We start from the raw sequence: 12,164 nt of genomic DNA, 5'->3' as shown, positions 1-12,164 counted from the left end.
ATAAAATAGGAATATAACATACCAAGAGATGGTTTATAGCTTCTGAGCTTTTATTTTACAACAAATGTAAACATAAAAAATAGGAAAGGTCCATGGAAAAGTCATGAGACAGCATAATAGCAAAAAGTAAAAAGTTAAAATCTCCTCAGAAATGAAATGGAGAGACCGCAGGACTGAGGCTCTGCTTTGCTCTAACTCATAGTTAGTCCAGTCACATGCAGTATTAATCAAAAGTGTATAACCTTATGTCTCCTTGACTAGAGGTGAATTTGTAGATCCATGTCTGTATGGAAGTTTGTCCCCCAATCTGAACCAAGCAAAAATACACAAATCAAGGCCACGTAGGGAATTACAGAAAATGAAAAAGACGCTCAGATAAGGCCAGATTAACTCTAACTCTAAAGCTTAGGTTTCCCTACTCTTCTGTCATTTCATTAGGAATGTTATGATCTCTTCATTATTATGAATGCAAATACAAGCCCTTCTTAGCACACTCCTCCACCTTAATTTTTGGAAGCTTAATATTTTATATGCACCATAGATCCTTATGGGAAAAATCCCAAATGCTTGGTATTTTGCCATGAATGCATAATACAGAATTAATACGATGGTGAGTACACATTAATGGCCTATTGGTCTATAATATTTGTTACTGAAGTGTGCAGAACTTGATTACATTAGTTATGCAAGAGATTTCATTAAATAAGGGGAATCACAGCTTCTGCATACTGCATTACACATTTGTTTTGGAGTTTGAATGAACCCAAAATGGGACTATAGCAATGATACTTGGTGAATTTGTCTTAAAACTAGAGGTAACTAGTAGAGGTGTGCAAAGCAGGCCCTATTTGATTTGGATTCGGATTCAGGCCAAATCAGGGACAGTGATTTAATTCGTTGACTTGTATCACTGTCCCTGGTTCAATTAGACTGAATCCGAATCTGAAGATTTGATGCTGATTCAGATATAGACACTGCTTTAAATGTTTTTTCTATATACCTGAAGGTACCAGCATGACTTGTGAATGCTGTGATGTTGAGGCAGATGGAGTGTCCCACAGGAGTGCGGTGGGGCCCTCCATGTGTTCAGCGGTCCACTTCTGGTCCACTTCTGGGTCCACTGGGGAGCATGCTTGCCCCCCCCCCCCACACCCTCACGGCTTGGCAATTGGCTGCAGGAGGACCCTGGGTGCCCCCCCAGACCCAGGAGGCACCAGCCAGCAAGCCAGGGGAGTGCCAGGGGGCCCCTCTGCAAGCTCCCTGGTGGACCCAGAAGTGAACCAAAAGTGCTTCTGTTCCACTTCTGGGTGTGCTGCTGAGGATGCTGGGGAGCCCCCCACACTCCTGTTAGATGCTCCACGTGCCCCAGCATCACAGCATTCATGAGCCCCCTGCTACATAGAGGTATATAGAAAAAATATTTAAAGCTGTGTCTATGTCCAAATCGCTGGATCTTTCCGAGTCTCTCCAAATTGATTCAGAGGGTTCCAGTTCGATGTGGAGAGATTTAAGGGTCTCCTGATTCGATTCAGATTCAGACATTCAGCCACAGAATTGGGCCGAACGTCTGCCGAACTGAATCAGGGACCGAAGCTTCACACAGTCCTAGTAACTAGGTTCATGATTTAATATGTGGCCACCAAAGGATAAATGAATGGAATCTCCAACACAAGTATGGTGTTTTGGTGGTTTGTGGCCCTTCATGCTGTTTGAATGTCTGTGTGGTTTCTATAGCTAGGCCAAAATGTTAACCTTGGGACATTATCCTGAAAGGTGTTTCTGTCCAAAAGGAAGGCCTTGACTTTCAGATGTGCCAAACATGTGTGACTCCCCACCAGTCCAGTTACCTGGACAGGATCTGTAACTGTTCATCACTACTGAAAAATAGACAAGCTTCATTTATTTAGAGAAGATTCTAAGGTGTCTAACTTTAGAGACCTGCCTTAGGAAACACTGACCCTAATTAAAGTATATTTTTCTTTAGTAACACACTTAGTGATGCTTACTTCAAGCTTAATAATCTTAAATAGTACAACGTGGCACTTTTGCACCATCTCTTAGGGAGATGCAGCACTCTCCTGGCTGTACTCATTCATCTTTGATTCTTCCATTTCTTTTCCCTCTTCCCCCAGTTTGGTTGCTATAGCACATCAATCCTTTTGCTCAGAAGAGTGTAGCTACTTCAGTTTTGCCTGCAAGAGTCCCAGGTGACCATATGACCTCCTAACACAGTGATTCTCAAACAGGGTGCCTTGAGATACTGCTAAGGATGTTGCACAATATTAGGTATGCAAACACCTATACCCAATTGACAAGAAAACCCCAGAAATTTCAAATAGGAACCCATACTGTCAAAAACATTCAATCTGTTGTGGTCTTTCTGAGTTCTTTACAATGGAAGAATTGTTCTATTCTTTTTCTGTAATCAAGAAACGAATGAAAGCTAACAGCTGGAATCTTCTGAGTGGTGACTTGAATCTAAAAAGGTTGAGAACCACTGTCCTAACTACTCGTGTGCCCAAACAAGGGGCAAAATGATTTTGACCCATGATATTGCAGTGTATTACTCGTTGTTGGCAAAAGCAAATTCTAGCAAATTAAATGCATGTACAAACTACAAATCATGAAATTTGGAATGTATGTATGGGGTGTCTGGCTATAGTTTTTTGGAGGGTAATGTAATCCTTGGCAATGTAGGCAGATGTCCCTTTGGAAACAGGGCGGCCTTTTTTGGGGGGAAGGGGAGAAAGGGGGTGTTTGTCAGGGTTTGGTATATTTTTACTTATTTAAAAATGCTAAACTTCACAACCGCTTTTAAAAAGAACCTTGGAGACAGAGAAGTTATAATCAGCTAACTTGTGTCTATATGGAATTGAAGCAAATGCAGCTGCTGGAAAAACATAATAGTCTCTGAATATTTTTAAAATGACTTCACTGATGTTTTGTCTCATGGTTTTAAGATAGATGATTAATGTTTTTAAGGTGATTCATCTTGGGTTCTCTTTTTGTTCACTTAGGCTAAAGAAAATTTGATAGTTCCTTATACGAGGAAAAAGGCTGAAACATATTTATGTATTTAATTACTAAAAACGAAAATCAATGCAGTTATGAACGACATATATTAGAAGACAGTAAAAGTTACATATTTCCCTAATCTTTTTCTTGGTTTATCCCCAGAAGAGCAATATTGGGAAGTTGTCTTTTTTATTGCATTACTATTTATTGGCTATGCCAGTTTCTATTGGTTAAATAATAATCGATTCCCTTGTTGCCCCTGACATTGTGATTGACAGAAGTAGAATACACATAGCTGGCTAATGCATCTCCTTTTATGTTCATTTTTACCCAGTACCTTATATTATTAAACTCTTCCTGCACCTGGACATTGAGTTCTATTTAGATAGCAGGAAATATCAAACCAAATAAATTATTCAGAAACTACTTTCCCACAAATAGTGCACTTATTATTTACTACCTGACTTTTGTGCATTTGCCTTGAAATTGTGCTTGGTACTCCCAGTGCTATTGGAGAGCAGACGGGTTGTGTGGGTGAAAATTAGCACAGACTTTGACCCAGTGGCTCTTTCAAATGCTTACTGAACGCTGGTGCTTGCATTCATACTTACAAGCAAATGTAACAAATCACTAAGTAGAAACAGGATTGGAACAGTCTTCAAGGCCCATTGTAGAAAGATGCCTGCCACCTTTTCAACCACTGGCATATCCACCTAACGGTAACTCTATCTAGTCCAAATTTCTCCACCTTGGGTAGAAGAAAGCCATATGGGGCTAAGTAAAAAGCCTAACTAAACTCCATGTATATTATATATGTACTGCATTGCTCTTACCAGTAAACCAGTTACCCGGTCCAGAAGGGAAAGGTTGTTAAAAATGTTCATATCATGTTTACTGCACATTGCTACTTTGTACTAGAATTTTAAATGGACTTCACGGGCACGGATTTTGAAGGGGTGTGACAAGTTTGGAGCACAATTACTCAGAAATCCATTTTATATGCATATAGGGATATGTAGATGGCTGTAAGCTGTAAGTTAACTCTTTTTTTTTTTTACTTCTGAAATTGTATTGGCTCAAAGTGCATGCAGTTCTCTAACAGTGAGACACTGGTAGCTGTACTTCAAGTGTTATGCCACGGAAAGGGGAAATTTCTAGCTTTGTCTTTACCTGTGAAAGGATCACAGATTTTACTCCCTTAAGAATGGAACATTATTATTTATGGAAAGTCATTTTGTAGGTCTCGCATCATATAGCATCTGTGTATGTGCAAGGGTATGTTAATTTACCAACATTAACATTTGGTTGCAGTCTGAAGCCTATAGGACCTGAGCACATACTTCAAATTAAGCACTTTCTTCAGGGCTTTGCAGTGTGTGTAAGCATGGATTGGAAAAGTACACCTTAAATTAAATGTATGTTTAAATGCTTTATTGAGTCAGGTCATCAGTAGTGAATTTTCGGGTGACTGTAGTGTGAATTTTTCTATTTAGAGCTCTCCATTGCTTTAATCAAGGTACTCTGGGCTTACTTAATTTATGCTTCATTTAGTTTATTTTGTCGTTAAGCCTGATGTATTTATGTTTTTATTGAGAATCGGTATTTTAAGCAGCACTATAAAGACTACTGCAGTTTTCTGTCATGGAAAAAAAATGTGTTTGTGACAATTTTTGTTTTTTTATTTTAACATATGGCAAAACCATCAGTAAACTGCTATTTTAACCATTAAGACCTCACAAGGCCGATGTGACACTCATTGATGTATTTCAGTGAAATCAGACCTTCAGAGGGAAATGCAAATGAAGTAGATAGTAAAAAACATGGCAAACCCCTGCAACCTTTCACAAAGCAGTTTTTGTACCAGTTCCACATCCCTATTAATATTAGAGCAAAGAAAGCATGCTTCCTAACTCCTATCCCTATCCAAAACAAATCATCGATCCACCTAGTAAATAGTAATATGTTTCAGTTTGTTCGAAACACAGAGATTGGATCTGGTCCACAAAAAAAGGCTGAAAAATGGGTCTTGAAATTACAGTATGGTGTGAAAAATGATGGTATTGTATGCAGCCCCTTATCTGTGAATTCCGTCCCTTACTTGGGGTCATTAATACATTTTAGCATTTAGCTGTAAGAAAAACTAAGTTATCTCCAGAGGCAAGTGGGAGTGTTAGTACTGGACTATAAAGTGACAGTATTTGATTTAATTTTAAATGTTTTGAAATACTCAGATGTGATAATGCTGTAGTTTTAATCCCTGGGCAAAATTCTGCCCCATGTTTGATGGTTGCACAGACTAAAGAAGCACAGTGCACGGTTTCTTATCGTTGTGTGCATGCTAGGAGGACAGGCTATACTCGCAATGCTCTCTGTGTTGGTCAGAGAGGAACTCGCCTAATGCATCTGTCAATGTGTGATGGGGACAACTGCAATGGGTGATACACTACCAGAACAGGGAACACCTGGGGTTTGCAGCTCACTGCATGATAAATGACAGAATATAATAACTCTATTGCCTGTTTTAAGGAATGATTTTTCATTATATAAACTAATTAATTAAAAACTGGAAAAAGCAGAAATTCCATATGTTATAATGATTCCATATGTTACATATGTCCTGATTGATGATAAGAGTTTTGAAATGTGCAGAAATGTAAACAGCAGTCATTATGAAAGCGGCAAATGTTCAACCTGTGCTTCCTGCATCCCAGAGTTAAGACAGAAGGTTGTGCTGGGTGTGCTGGCAGTTAGAGAACATGGCAGGGACAGTGGATGGAGTGCTGGAAGCCCGGGGAGGCTCAGGAAAGCTAGCAGACCACCTAGGCAGCCTTGTGCCCAGTGAACAGTCTCCACCACTGTATCCAACTGCTAGCACACCCAGCCACCTTCCTGCTGCCTCCCCACACTGCCCCAGGGGCAAGCCAGCCTGTTCCCAGGCAGCCTCAGGCATGCTGCCAGCTGCAGGATCCTGCTGAAGGCAGAAGTGGCAAGGAACCCAATCCCTTTTTTCTGCAGAGCCTGCCTGCCTCTCCTGAGGCTGAGGGCTGAGCTGACTAATGGCTGCAACATTCCAAGTTGCAGTGTTGCAAACTAAGCTACATTGGGATGTAGTTTAGTTTGCAAAGATGCAAACTCATTTGAAACCCCCAAAACTTGCATACCTGTAGTGTGCAATGCCATTAAGCCACACAAAGGGAAATTTTCGTCATGTGTACATTGTGACATCATCACATGTGCAAGCACCCTAAGGCTAGAATTTTTATAGCCCAAGGGAAAAGGTTGGCTGCTGGTAGAGGGGGATGCACTGACAACCCAGCCAGAAGGGCTGAGACACCAGTGGCCAGAAAAGACAGCAAGGTGTGAGCAGGGTGCTGCCTGCTGCAGTTAATGGCAGGAGTCCCATGGCACTAGGGGCTCCACCTCCCCCAGCCTCTTGTTTTACAAAGCTCACCTTGCAGCCAGCTGGTGATAGAAACAATAGCAGTAAGGGAAGGTGGGGGATGGGCAGCACCTGGGCCAAGTAGGCAGGAGGGGGTGGGATTTACTGGGATATAAACCCTTCCTCAAAGCAGAGGCAGGGTAGACTGGTCCCAGTGGCAGAGCAGGATGGAGCCCTCAAGGAGACAGGAATGAATGCAAGCCCAGCAAGAGGGGCTGTAGCCTGAAAGGAGGCACCTCTGATGATGGAAGGACATTGAATTAGTGCATAGGAAACACTGGACACTTCTACACACGCACCCACCCCCTATAGTTGTCAGTGTGCAAACATGTAATACTTGCTTTAGCATTGTGTGTAGCATTTTGTGTAGACACACCCAATAAGGACTTTTTATGTTAACCCAGGAGAAGTCCTGGGGAGCAAGTGCACCCAGAAACCTGGGGATTTTACGTTGTTCCACGAAGGGTGTGGAGGGGTGGGTGCACCCTGAGAATTATTTATGTTGACCCGATAGGGGTTTGCTTTGCTTTTTTTCCTCTGCTCATTTGTTGGTAACACCCAGGGAACTGGAGTGGCTATGAGGGAAGGTAGGGAGGACACAAAGCACAGTGCTCAGCACCTCACAAGTTTTCCCCTGCACTTTTTGTTTTGTTTTGTTTTATTTTGTTAACTCTTTCCTAGTATTTTGTGGTGGTCTCAGAGAGGGAGATAGATGGCTGCATCCACCAGGCAGAAGCCCAGGAGGGCTCACAGCCCTAGAGAGGCCAGAGGTCATGATTGAAGTTGGGTGAACTGGGACCCAGCAAGGTGGATCCCCTAGTCAAAGATACAGGGAGAGAGCAAGGGAGGGAAAGGCATTCCCACACTACCCAGGGGGCTCAGTAACCAGGGAAGGAGGATGAGAGGCAAAGCACCCTGTGCTAGACTCTGGTTACCTAAAGGCAGCCTCCTAAATAACATGCTAACTCTAACATCAAGGTGTGGCAAGTGGGAAAGAGGAGCCAGATTTGGCGACTCGGGTAAGAAGATAGGTGCTGCACTCACCACCCCCCTAGAGATGCATCCCATGACAGTTGTGTTGAGCAGCAGTTAGGAAACCGTGTTCAGTGTACCTGTTAAGAGACACAGTAAAAACAAAAGAAGAGCATGTTGCCTACCTTAGAGTCCCCAATCCTCACTGCCCTGGGTGGTTTATGATCCTTCCAGCAAAACATCTTTGTGGAGTTAAGGAAAGATGTTACCATCAACATCAGTTACCCATGGAGCACAGTATCCATAGTCAGGGCCTAGTTCCACTGTGCCATTGTAGCGGTGTTACAGTCTCTCATTGTGACCGTTATCACATGGAAGGTACTCGTGTAGACAAGGAAAGACACGTTACATGACATCACAGTATCCCAGGCCCAAGCTGACATGTACACAATTCCAGGTGCAGCTGCACGGATGTCAGGGAGGTTGCTAATGTAAACAGGCACTATGCCTAGTTCTCTAGGTCATGTCCTCTGTCTATGCACAATTGCAAATATCCAGGTCCATTCATCTGTGCACAATTAACATTCAGGATGGACTTTACCTGCAGCACTTTAAGAAAATAAAGAGGCATATGCTTTTAAAGAACTTAGTATTATCCTCCTGTAACATGTGGCACCCATGAGTCAGCTTCCCCCAAAATCAAAAATTAATGTTAAAAAAACCCAGATATTAAGGGGAAAAAAGTTGGAGAACCTTTTCTTTTAGCATTTTGGTCTGTGAAACTTTAGGGTGCATTTTGTTCTCTTTTTTTCTATCTGGAAGGGGGGAGGGCAAGAAACTTAATATTTTGGGGGAAGGGTTAATGGAAGTTCTCATTTGATGCTCTGTTAACTGAGGCTTCAAACATAGCCACCCGGCTCATCAACATGCTGATTGCTTACTCTGGACCTTTGAAATGAAGCCACTGCAATAGAAACCATGAGATTCATGCATCATCACAATTATATTCTCCATGCACAACATAAACTGTAAGACTCAGGATAAAAATCACAAAAACTGGTAACACGAAGTAAAGTTACATTCTCTTACACTGACCTGGAGTTCCTGCCCATTTTACAATATTTTATAAAACCACATTACTCTCTGCATGGTAATGTGTTTTGACAATACATGCACAATCAGTTTAATGGAATTTCAGGATGTTTGGTGAACCACTGGCATCATCAAACTTGTGAAGATCCACAAAATGTGCTCTCAGCAAAAGTAACATTTCAAAAGCAAATCTCAGCCTTTCCAGTCAATCCAAATACATTGTAAAAAGTAGTTTCTCTATTTTTACTATCAAAAACCTTTTCCTGTCAGATAGCCGAACTATATTTTATTATACAGCTACATATTTTAGTCCAATGCTTTTTTTTTCTCTCTTTTAGCAATCTAATGACTATATAAGAAGTACAGGAGGTAAATAAAAAGGGCCTTTTCTTCACATACAAGCTATATAAAATATATGGAATATGTTAGATTAGATTAAAAAAAAAACCTGCAACAGCGTTTGAAAAAAACATATTAGAGTCTTACCCTGCAAACCTGGACACAAGTAATTCATGTGAGCTGCTCTGATGATTTCAGTGGAAGAGCTCATGTGAACTTGGATTATGATTTGCAGTCTGGGGCAACATGGTACAATTAAAAGAAATTATTCTCAGAAAGGATCCTCACATGGTGCTCTGAACCCCTTTACCAAATTAAGTCTTCTGTAGACTTTACCCACACATTTCCCAATACAGGAAGGCAGAGCTGCTATGTGCTTTGTTGAGGAGGTGGTCGAAGAGTGGCAGAGTTTGGATTCTCCTTGTCTCCAAATGCACTGCCAAGAGCTGATGAAACAGGAATGAAAGGGGCATGATTTGTTATTGGTAGTGGAAGTAACAGATTAATGTTTGAAAGTAGCATGTCGTTTGAAAGAGTTATGAAACAACACCTGCCACTTATATTTTGTGCCTTACTTGGATTGTACTTAACCTAATGTAACCTTCAATTTGTGATTTCAGCTGCAGTCAAGTAAAAAAAAAATGCATAAATCTGTGTAACGAAATGATATATAGCTTCCTGAACATTATCCCAAATTTCCAGCACAATACTAATCATTTCACCCTCTCCAACTAACTTGCAGACTATCATATTTTCTCTTCATTTTAGGTTTTCAGAGGCACATTTTAATCTTTGGTAAGACATTTTAGTCCTGCTATTATTTTTTAAACCTATAAAAACATAGCCATCCAGCTCATCAATATGCTGCTTGCTTACTCTGGACCTTTGAAATGAAGCCACAGCTGTAGAAACCCTGAGATTCATGCATCATCACAATTACATGCTCCATGCTACAAACAATGAGAAGCTAGTTCTGCTTTGCTGACTTGCTGTCATGTGGGCAACCGTTACAGCCCCGTAAACCTGAATTCAGAAGAAAAGCAGCTCTTTGAGAAACCGTGTTGACAGGAGGGGTTAGTTGTAGGCCATTTCAGACGGCTATTCTTTGTAGGTTAAACTAGAGGTCCTGTCTCCACCCATAGGGCTAGATCCTCACCTCAGACCAAGGTAGCCTCAGACCAAGGTGCTTGAAGGTAAGTCAATAATTTTTAAGTTATAATATAACCTGAGTCAGCTGCAAAGTATCGTGATGGGAATTCTTAAGCTACATGTCCAGCCCAGTACATGTCCCGAATCACACCCATTCTGTCCTTCCTGTACTGAGAAATGTGTGGGTAAAGTCTATGGAGGACTTAGTATGAGAAAGGGGTTCAGAGCGTGTGAGGATCCTTTTTCAGGACAATTTCTTTTAATTGTACCATGTTGCCCCTGACGTCAAGAAAATTCTCCATCACCAAGCAGTGGTGTAACTAGGGCAGGGTAACTGGGGCAGTTGCCCCAGGTGCCAACGTTGGGGAGGGCAGAAAAAAAAACAATTGCATCTGTAGCCACACAATCGCAGTTGTGGTACTACAGGAACCAGAAGCTTCTGCTACCCCTGTAAAAAATATGTGGCAAGTACAAGTAACAGGAAAAAAAAAGGCAGCTTCCGTGGGTGCCTGGCCATGTCATTGCACCTCTGTCACCAGGGGATATGTATACCCCCCTCAGTGCCCCATTACAACAGCTCTGCATCATTCAGCAATTCCCTTTAGATAATACCAATTCTCCATCTGTTTTCTAGTCAGGCCAAATCCAAGATTGAGATCAGCTGATGGATCTGAGGTGCACACCCAATCTGCTCTGTGGTAGCTTAGATCCACATTCACATTTTGTAGTTGGGGCTCACTTCTAATAAAAAATAGGGGAGAAAACAAGAGAGAGAAAAACCTTGTAAATGCCAACAATCCTCTGCCATGCGAAATGTTAAGCAGTAGTTTATGTTTGGATGTACTGTACAACTTGCTAAGTAGGCACTTGAACTAGAAATTTATGATCTTTGCACTAGGCCAGATTCTGACCTAGTGTACGGTGTAGCTCCTAAGTAGTCAAGGGAGGCAACATCAATTTATAGCAGTTGAGAATCAGCACCTATCAATCTGTAAATACTAAATGCCTATATGCTTAGTATTTTTTCTAAGGGCGGAGCTTCCATCCTGCCAGGCTCACATTGCATCCTAAGAGTGACACAATGCACAGTTGAACTCCCAGACCTTCAAGATTTTTTGCTACGTGATGCTAAACATGTTAACTTGCTGAACGCGCAGGAAAAAACATTCTGCTTTATCTCTGTGCTACATGATGATAAATTCAGTAAGTGCAGCTTCCTACTAACAAGATTTCTCCCAGAAGCACTGCCTGGACATGAGTCTTGACTTTTTAAAAGACTGCAAGAAATAAGCTAATAGAAAAAGATGGGAAATAATGCTGAAAGAAATGCATCATGGAGCCAAATCAGTACATTTCCTCAAGCAGTCATGAACTAAAGAGCCTTAAGCAGGTTGTGTTCAGTTAAATTGTGACAGAATCATGCAGTGGAAGTAAATGCTTGCTAGAAATCTAAATTAAAAGTCATAATGCTGGCTTTACATCAAACAGTAGTGTTTGAGCAAGTGTCAGTATGCGTGTGAGGTAGCACACAGGAACATTATGAGCCCAACACTATGTAAAGGGATAGCTTCATATGATTAATGCTTTTATGTTTATAAGAAGGACGGTATTTTTATAACAAATTAGCCCTGCCTCATGTCTTCAACGAAAAATACCTTCTCCGTTCCCCTTTCTATTGTTCAGTAAAGCACAGCACTCTGACTGCAGAAATGAAATGTGCAATAGGTGTCAAGATATGGTAATCATGAAGCTGCCCTCCATGGATCAGCAGCACTGCTGGGAGAGTTGGCTTTGCCCCAAGGACCCAGCCTGAAGAGGGAACAAACAGAATAATCTGGCTTTTCCGTCCTCACAGCACTCTGGTTGACTAGACAGCTGGCAGGAAATCACATCTTGACTTCCTTCTTTGAGTTCTCCTACAATCCTACTGCTAAGAGGCCATGTGTACTGAGTCTGAGCTCAAGGTTGGGTGGATACTAGGCTCAGGATGCAGCCCTGTCATGTGTTGTTTTGGTTGCTTGCATCATACTGCATGTGAAAATCAGCCAGAGTCTAAAAGGAAGAGGCTCCTGATCAGTGATGGGGATACTCGGACTGCTGATTGCTGATTAAAAAAAAATAATCTTCTAATGAGAGAATTGCTGTCTCCTCAAAAAGA

This window comes from Gavialis gangeticus, unplaced genomic scaffold (genome assembly GCF_001723915.1).
Source record: "Gavialis gangeticus isolate Ggan-Ray unplaced genomic scaffold, GavGan_comp1, whole genome shotgun sequence".
Lineage (NCBI taxonomy): Eukaryota > Metazoa > Chordata > Crocodylia > Gavialidae > Gavialis > Gavialis gangeticus.
The sequence above is the reverse complement of the archived record's forward strand: the minus strand, read 5'-3'. Positions refer to the sequence as shown.